Source organism: Henckelia pumila, chromosome 3 (genome assembly GCF_033568475.1).
Source record: "Henckelia pumila isolate YLH828 chromosome 3, ASM3356847v2, whole genome shotgun sequence".
Lineage (NCBI taxonomy): Eukaryota > Viridiplantae > Streptophyta > Magnoliopsida > Lamiales > Gesneriaceae > Henckelia > Henckelia pumila.
This window is the reverse complement of record NC_133122.1, coordinates 87,741,094-87,749,869: the sequence shown is the minus strand read 5'-3', so window position 1 is coordinate 87,749,869 and position 8,776 is coordinate 87,741,094. Positions and strand designations below refer to the sequence as shown.

The 8,776-nt window shown below is 36.2% G+C and overlaps 1 long non-coding RNA gene across 1 annotated transcript; it reads left to right on the top strand.

Annotated features, from left to right (window-relative positions):
• The first annotated feature begins 2,251 nt into the window (after nucleotides 1-2,251).
• Nucleotides 2,252-3,297, top strand: LOC140886741 (uncharacterized). Its single transcript, XR_012151640.1, has 3 exons — nucleotides 2,252-2,300; nucleotides 2,443-2,533; nucleotides 3,183-3,297. It is a non-coding gene; the product is annotated as an uncharacterized lncRNA (long non-coding RNA).
• The last annotated feature ends 5,479 nt before the right edge of the window (nucleotides 3,298-8,776 follow it).

Genomic DNA, 8,776 nt, shown 5'->3' with positions numbered 1-8,776 from the left:
GTTTGTATAAATATTTTTTATTGAATCTGAGAAATGTGTTGTTGTATAAAATAATTTTTACCTTTTGAGCATGTTTGAGCATGGCTCTGATTTGATGATTCTAATTCAATTGAACCGGTTTGAATAACATTATTTATATTTATTTGTGTTTTCTGCCAATCCATTATTGCTTTTTTTTTTTTTGTTTCCACTGATTTTATTAAGAGTGATAATATCGCAAAATTATGCCATGAGAGTTGAACTTTGATATTTGTGTTCAGATGGTGAAACATATTTGATGATGGCTGCAGCTATCGTTGCAAAGTATTTCCATCTGTCATTTTTTTTGTGAACTTTATATTGCCTGCTGTATTTTATGATTTTATCTTTGATTATTTTGTTACTTTGCAGTCATATGATGGTGGTTTTGGACTGATTCCTGGTTCTGAATCACATGGTGAGTGGACATAGACTTTTTACTAAGTTGGTCAGTATAATTATTGGGGGGTTCTCTTACCTTTTTTGCCTTAATCTTTGGTCTACTTATTTGTTTATGGGTCCTTCTCCGTTTATCCCTTACTGGTGAGTGAGTCTTAAATGCGTATCATTGATTAGGCTGCAGGAACGTGCTCTGTAGTGAGTGCGTTCACAATATTAATTTGTAATGTTTTACCAGCTTTTGTCGTTACCATATACAATCAATTATGCAGTATAAACCCACACTTTACCTCTAAACAATGATGTTAAGGAAGTCTAAATCGACATTTTGAAACAGTTTAGCCAAACCATTGTTCTGCGTTTTTAATGATTCAATTTCCAAGGGTTAGGAGAAACATATGTTTTATAACACTACCCATGACTATAATTGCATGATGTAATGAACTTTTTATACTTTGCATATCCCAAGCTTTGTAACGAGTAAATGAAATCATCTCAATCCAGAACATATGTATGCCAAGTTCAATATATTTCTTTTCGTTCTCCAGTGGGTTTTTGGGGTGCTTCTTGATCAGAGTTTCGAGAGAGTTTTTTTATTGAGTTTTGTGTTTCAAGAACACAAGAAAGATATGAAGAATGCTCTATATTTCATGGTTGGAATATTCGATGGGTTTTTCCTCACATATTTTTTGAAGAACTTTTCTTGGGTGTAAATTTTTTTTTTTTAAAAAATATTTTATTAAACAACACTCTTCTTACATCATAGATTTGCCAAGCATTGAAAATTTGTGTAAGAAGCTTTTACTGTTAATTAAGCAGTAAAGCTATTGCATATAATATATTTTAGGTAAATGATAGTTTAACATTTACGCTAAAAACAAATTAGTTATGATTAATACTTTAATGGGAGGAATCAATGTAATGCTATATAACAGAACGGTAATTTAATATTTTAGGACAAAAATGGATAATTTAATGATTTTAGGACAAATCTGGGTAATCACCGCACTTCGTGAGTTGGCCTATTCCTAGTGGTTCTTGAAATAGTGCAAAACATAATAGCTATTGTACTTTTGAAATGGAGTTGCACTTTCCGTACTGATGGCAGAATTTCTCATAGGAGTTCTAGGGATTTGGTGATCATGGCTAAGAAGAGAACTAATGACATTCCCATTATTGAATATGCTAGACATCATTCTAAAATACATATGCTTGTTGGCATTTTTTATGTTTCACAGCCTGACCAGGTATGCTTTCTGTGTAGCATATAGTTTTTTTAGTTTTTCTCAGGTGAATCACCTTCGGTATATCATTTTATCCTTGTTAGAATTTCCTCCATATTTCCTTGTTGGTTTTTTTACTTCGACTCTTGGAAGGCCGTACTTACATCTGTTGCTGGTTTAATAACGTCTTTGCAGATTCTCATGTCCAGTAGTTTCCTTTCTCCCCTCAAGATTTTTGTGTTTTTTTCAAGTTTCGATAAAAAAGTTTTCTTCACGCAATTTTTGCTTCCCCCTTGGCTAAAGGCATGAGTCAACTGTCAACCTCGTTATTTTATTGGCTTAGAATATTTTTGCTTATTTTTGCTGCCTTGTTGCTCTTGTTCTCGTTAAACATATTCTATCGATCTTCCTCTTGGCTGATTTTCTCAATAGTAATGAAACCAGGAAAGCAAGTTTCTAGGAAGTTTGAGCGATTATGATTTATGTTGTTATATGGCTAAGCTCTGAATGTGTGCTTTGAAGATGTTATGAATCAACAGTTGGTGACTCGATTTCGACAACCAATGTGGACTCGACATGAAATAGGAGATTAGCCAAAGCTATACATCACTAAAAATTGGAGGCAAAAGGAATGACTTGGATTCGTGGTCGTTGTCCGATGTAAGTTTCCCACTGCATTCCTGAATCTACATTATAAGTTATTGACAAGCATTGCGTTTCAGACACTTTATCGTGCAGATTTATTCTACTGTATGTTTTTCATTTTTCTTCCCATGTTCTCTCTGTTTTCCCTCTCCTACAGCTTGAGCAGAAACAGAAGTATGAAACATGGAAAATGGCAGATATAAGGAAGGCTATAAAAGAAGGGAGGAAGCCTCTGCTAGGCCTGAGAGGTAACAGATGGTTTATGCTTGTAGCAGTCGATTCAGCTCCATATATATAATTTCTTTGATAAAAGTGAATCTTGTATTTCGTTCTTCTAAGAAACATGCACACAGAACTACTGTATTTCTCTCATGAGAAATCTCTGCCTTGTTTTGAATCAGCCAATAGACAGGTTTTGAATCGGCCAGTAGACATGTTTTGATGTGTTTCATATGATTTTTCATTATGTATGGCTTAGGAGATTAAATATAAGGTTTGGATAAATAAATATTGATAAGTTGCATATATTATTCATGAAATGGGATGCTGTTTTTCTTTCGCAAAAAGTTGATTCCACACTGTAGTTATGAAATCATTGATCACGGTGGTTGTGTAGTGATATTATGTTGCAATATGTATGTCTTTATTATGTTCTTTGTTAACTTGCCTTATTAGGATCCTACAATGTTTAGATATTGAAGTTGTGGACTGAGAAAGCGTGACTATATGCTTCTCACTGTGTCAAGGGATTCGAAGGGGTTACTGAATTGCTTAACATTAGAGTACTTTATGTCGTAGTTCATGTTCTTTTACTGATAAATATCTTTTTAAGTTTACTTTTCATTTTAATTTATTTATATTTTTTTTATGTTTGTTTTTATTTTTAATAATTTACAGTATGGAGATACAAATTAAAGGAAAAGAGATTGTTGCGGTTTTTATGAAAGCTCGGGATGCTAGCATGTGCTGAAGGAAGGAATCAAAGTTTTTCGAGATTAATGGATAGTTTTTTTCTAGTGTTCATTAAATTAGAATTCGATTATTTTTTTATTTGAATGATTTATAATATTGGAAGACTCTATATTAAATTTTATTTGACAAATTTTTGAATTTTGAGCGACTTATAATATTGAAAATTTGTGAATTAATTTTTTTTTATTTTTTATTTGAACAAAGACAACGCTTTTTAAAGCGTTGTCTTTACCAGAAAAGACAACGCTTTTTTGAAGCGTTGTCTTTTCAAGATACAACGACACTTAAAAAGCGTTGTCTTTTCCAAAAACGACAACGCTTTTTATAAAAGACAACGCTTAAAAAGCGTTGTTATTTTTAAATACTACAACGCTTTTTAAGCGTTGTTGTTTTCATTTAAAAAGCGTTGTCTTTTCCAGAAACGACAACGCTTTTTATAAAAGACAACTCTTAAAAAGCGTTGTCGTTTTTAGATACGACAATGCTTTTTACGCGTTGTCTTTGAGCGTGGTCTTTTACAACACTTCCTACGACAACGCTTTTTCGGGGACATTAACAACGCAGAAAAAGCGTTGTCTTTGGCCGTTTTTCTTGTAGTGCAAACTCAATTCAAACCAACAAGGTAAACTCGTTACCAATCTCGATCACTTCATCGACAATTCAAATTCTGAAAACTCTGACTTCATCAACTCCCAAAACAATCTGAAATGAAGTACAATAAGATCAATATCAACATTCAAATCAATCGAAACACGGCTCAATAAATTCAAACCAAACGGTATCTAAACTCGAACCGGCAGCATGACGGCTAATAAACGGCTAACCAAAAAATCAACAACATCATAATCTTCCAACTCGACTCACATCATCAACAAATCAACAAAACAAACTCAATATCAACAAAATCTCAAACCCGCATTTTTGAAAATCATCTATAAAATCGTAACGAATCCAAACGTCACTCTTTTTCCGATCCGTCTTTGAATAACCAATCTATGCTAGCTCAAGAAGCAGAAAAACTTACGGTAGAACGAAGCTCTCGAAGCCGTGATTGCGAATATACCTTCAGATTCAAAATCTACCGGACGGATCGTGCGAAATCGGGAAACCCAAAAGCTCAAAGTCACGCTCTTGGAGCTTTAATGGTGGGGATACGATGGAAAGGGAAAAGAATGAAGGAGAAGGAAGCCTAGTCAACCAATCAACTTCCAAGACTAAGTCAATTTGGGAAAATTACACTTTAATTAGTCCTTGAATTCTTCAAAAAATGCAAATCAGTCCTTTAGATCAAATATCAATTCAACCCTCGAATTTCATAACCTCACAATATCAATAATAATCTCAATTAAGATAATTTCGGGGCGTTACAAATTTTAACAATAAAACCTACGGCTAAACATGTTGTCTTCTCTTGTCACGGACTACTCCAAGACACTGGGCACACTACCTGCACCTGTCCCGTCGAAAGGGGTGTCCAGACATACAGAAAATACTGGACGTGAGCGACTATGCTTAATACGGAAGCAATGATATATAAAATATATGCAGCACATAAATGACTTTAAAACACTTTTTAAAAAGTATGCTCAGGGCGGCATGAATATACAGTACCGTGCTAATAGAGTGACTCTACAAGGTACTCGTATATTCTCCTATCAATTATAGCGTCTACTCCATAATCGTGGTCGCTCCTAGTGATAGAAAAACCAGGGGCTGAGCCTCCCCAAATCTGACCCGAATCCAAAACAAGATACAAGTCCCATATGAAAACCGTCAATACCTGACCCGAGTCCAAAATGAGATACATGCTCCCTATGGAAACTGTCAGTGACCCACCTCTCACGAGATGCGGTCTAGTATGTATGAAAACATGCAAGTATGTGCTAAAGCAGTAGAACATCGTAAAAACACATAGCACATACATATGCAATACATATATCATATATAATGTTGGCTATCTCAGTCAATACTTACGTACCTTACTAAAGGCAGTCCTAGCAGTCCCACTCTAGATTCCAAGTCTATCATCAGCTCTATAATGCAAATTACTCATGTATCAATATTTAAGATCTAAAACCTTAACTAAGCTATTGCATACTCCTAAATATTTTTAGGAAGCAAAAGCTATACTTGCATCTGTCGTCAGCCCGCTAATGGTGATTGCCTCAAAACTTAGGCACAGCTCCTTTATGACGCCGGGATTGCTTCGCTACTTACAGATTCCCAATAGGACACCTAGAAATCCCTAGATCTGACTAGAAAGGGCTAAGAATGAGAGAGATATGAGAGGAATGAGCGAGTTTAAAGTGAGCCTCGACACCTCTATTTATAGGCAGAGAACGTTACGTTCGATCCCGATCGTTGCGTCCACTCTCACTTCGTTGCGTCCGATGTCCCATCAGTTTGTAAGCAATGACGTCATCTTTTTGATGTCACGGATGACATCAACGGACTAGAACGTTGCGTCCATTCTCCACACATTGCATCCATTCTTGGTCACCCTTCGGGTCATTTCCAATCATTCTGAGTCCATCTTTGATGTCATTGAACTTGTCTAAGATTTCCTTAACCCTTTTTAGATTGATAATACCCTAGTGATTAATTCTTAATCACTTAACTTGGGTACGGGTTACTACAGTTACTTCCCCCTTTTTGACAAACACAACGCAAGAGATAATAATACTAAAGGCCGAAGTCATTTAATAACAATGGATTAGAAAACGAGTGTAGATAAAATAATCAGTGCTGAAAATTTATCTTTGAATTGGATGGTGGCGGTGAGTGTTGTGAGAGAGATTGGAAGAGGGATTTCTGCTAGACTGGCTGATGGCGATCTCTGGACCTAATGGATTGTGGGAGCACCTGATAGTACAACATTTGTCGCGAGAGTGCAGACAGAGATTCAATTTTATTGGTCATGCCTTGAAAGTTATTGACCACAGTTTCTTTCAGAGAAAGCACTTCTGTGGATATATTATCCACTTTGGTTTCCAGTGACATGAGATTGTTGTAATTTTGACATAGAAGAGTCGATTGTGCTGAAGTTGGCCAAAGATTGATCAACAAGACAATTGTCTTTGCAATTTGTTCACTTATTTAGTCATAGAGTCACAGAGTAGAGTAATGTGATCTCCAGTTTTGTGTTGATCTTTATTTTCTGTTTGAATGTCATTGGAGAGAGTCAAAAAGGTTGCCTCTATTTAAGTCAGAACAAAATGCAACTCTCATCCGTCTTTTCTTCAATTGATCTTTCTGTCTCAAGTTCTTCATTGGTAGCGATTGAAGGTCCTGCTTGACTATGTAGGCGGAAATAGCTGGATTGTTGGGCCTTTGATAAGAGAACCTCATCAGCTTCTGCCTCAACTGAAAAATTTCTAGATTTAGGTACATCAATCATTAATTCTTCATTCTCAATTTTCTTCTTGCCCTTGATTGGTGTAGATACAACTTCTCTGTGGGTGGGTAGAGCAGATGACAAAGGCACAAACTGAATCAATTCAACTTGAAAGGATTCGTTAGTCTTGGTATTTTCAGTTGAAATCTGAGGCTGAATTTGTGAAGAAACACTTTCAAACAAATATTCAGGCGAAGTGAAGAAAGATGGAGGAACTTAGACAGTCTTTGTCTTGACGATTGGGTGTTGATAAACAATGAAATCCATACTGTGTTCATCAACATTTTTTTTCTAAGTGATTCATTACCTAGGCTATGAGCGTCCAACATTGACTTAAAATGGTCTTCCATTTCATTACCAAATGACTATGACAAAATGATTTATGTTACAATCATTACTGGTTGAATTGGCCTTGATATGTTTAGAGCTGATTCATCAATGTGCACGAGCCCTTCTTCAACTTGTTCTTAAAAATTTTCTTCTAATTCAATGTGAGAGATTACCTGGTGTACTATTTCATCCAAGTTCATCAGTGTTAACTCATGCAGCACTTGTTGGAGAACGCGGCGATCAGATCAATCAGGATTGATACCCGGTGCAGCGGAAGTTTAAAAATTTTATATGGAACGATTTCATAGTGGGTATCAAGACCTTACGATTAAATTGTGTGTGTAAAAATTAAATAACAATTATAAAATTTTTACCTTTAATCTCGAATCGAGATTTTGGACACCAACAGATTACTCTGCTCTTGTTGTATATCCCTGGAACTTATGGACGAACTGTTCTTCAATCAAGTCCACGAACAAAGATTTAATCCCTCTGATAGATTGCACTAGAAAATCTATCAGAAGTTTCTACGAAGAGAATTAACGAATTTGATCCGTTAAACCAGACTGTAATTCAAAATTCACAGACTGGATTTTACCGAGCAGAGGGAAAAAGGGGGCGGCCACTTTAGAGGAAAAAGACTAGGGTTTTTCGAAAATTTTGTGACCTGTTGTGTGTAATTTCTGTACTGCAATAACTTATTTATAATGTAGGCCACTAACAGCTTAGGGCCCATTAGTCATAAGTTCAAGCCCGACAAGCAAAGCCCGCATGTTCAGAAATTAATATAAAATTCATCATGACTCCGATTGATAAACCGATTTCACCAATGTGCACAGAAACCATTTCTGCACCTTTTAAAGTCAAGATAAATTTTTCTGAATCCGAATTCAGTGATTTCCAAAAATGCCCATCCCTATGTCATTTTAGGAAATCTTACTCCTCTACTCATAATTAAGAAGTCCAAATTCTTTGTTCATTAAATTTAACTCTTTAAATTTAACTATCTCAACGGGGATTAAAAATCCATTACTCTGTGTGACCCTCAATGGTTCAGGGATACAGCTAGCCGTGGGCTCACAACTCCTTGTGACTCGGAACAACAATTTCCGACTTGCCCATCGAATCATGGTATGAGCGCCTAGCAACATCGCCCCATGATTCCCTAGGTATCACTGATAGTGCCTGCAATAACCAATAGATTTTGGTTAGCGTACAGTACGGTCCCTTCATCCATATATCCCGATCGAATCAACAACCATTGGTATATCGAGAGTCGCTCGAGATTCGATAACTATGCAATACATCTTGAAGATCAAATAGTGACATCGCATGTGTTACTAAGAAACCATTTCTTAAAACACATCATGTACTCTGGCCAGAGATTCGTCACACTAATATCTCCTCAGATCGCATAGGATATCCACACTCGCAAGTATGTGGTGAATCCTTGACAACAAAGCATCGACTCCTATATGTGTTGTAACTGTACCCAATCCCGACACCTGATGACCCCAATAGAGTCGGTAAACGAGTCAAAGCACAGTACTAGCATATAGAGTCTCAATGATGTTTCAAGTAGTAAGGACTAATGGTGTACAACCAAAACCGCGGACTTTATCCACTCGATAAGTGATAACCACTTGGAAAGTCCGGATAGGGTAGTTCGATCATTCATCATATGAATATCCATTTGCATGCTTCGAACATCTCTATGTTCCTTACCAATGAAACGTGGTACTCTGCATCGCAAATGCTAGTCTCAAACTCGAGCGATCCTTATCCTTATTATCGG